The sequence below is a fragment of the Egretta garzetta genome, unplaced genomic scaffold, assembly GCF_000687185.1.
Source record: "Egretta garzetta isolate BGI_Z169 unplaced genomic scaffold, ASM68718v1 scaffold101, whole genome shotgun sequence".
Classification (NCBI taxonomy): Eukaryota; Metazoa; Chordata; class Aves; order Pelecaniformes; family Ardeidae; genus Egretta; species Egretta garzetta.
Genome location: NW_009258666.1, coordinates 256,610 through 257,353, shown reverse-complemented (window position 1 = coordinate 257,353; position 744 = coordinate 256,610).

Genomic DNA, 744 nt, shown 5'->3' with positions numbered 1-744 from the left:
GCGCCGCCCGAGGTAAAAACCGAGCCGAGGGCTCTCGCTGGCCCTTGACCCGACGGTCTGGGGACACGAGCAGCCCAGGCTGGTTAAACTGGGGGGTGGCGAGGTGGGAGCCGGGGGTGCCAGTAGCCGTCCTCCCCTGCCGCTTCACCGAGGACGTTGGGTGGTGGGAGGACACTGGGGCTCCCACTGGTCTCCCAGGAGTTAACCGATTTCGACAGCACCCAAAATTGCAGTGTGGCTGGACCATGCAGGAGCCAATGCTCCCCGGCCTCCCAGCCACTCCAGCAGCTTTTCGGGGCTGGGAGGGAGGCCCCCCCAGACCCTGCGACACCTCCCACAAAAGGGTTGTGCTGCTGGGTAGTCTGGGGTGTTCCCCAGGGTCCTCCTGGCCCCGTGTTTCATGTAGGGTGGTGGGACCCAGACAGAGGGGACCAGGGAAAGGTCAGGACCCCGATTCCCATCCTTGTCCCCTGGCTGGGACATGTGGGAGGATGCTCTCAGCATCATTGACACCACACCAGAAAGGACACAAAGTTCTCAAATATAAATGTTTTCGTGTCTTTAACACCAATAGAGCAAAGGGATAGGTGCCCCAGCGCCAGGGACTGTCCCCCACCCTGGAGCTACCCTCCCAGCCAGGGAGCAGGGGTCCCAGCAGAGTCCCATGCACAGGGGTTGTCCCCGCCGTGGCTAGCAGCCATGGGGTTAAGGCTAATCAAACAGGGCTCCGTGGGCAAGGCGGGG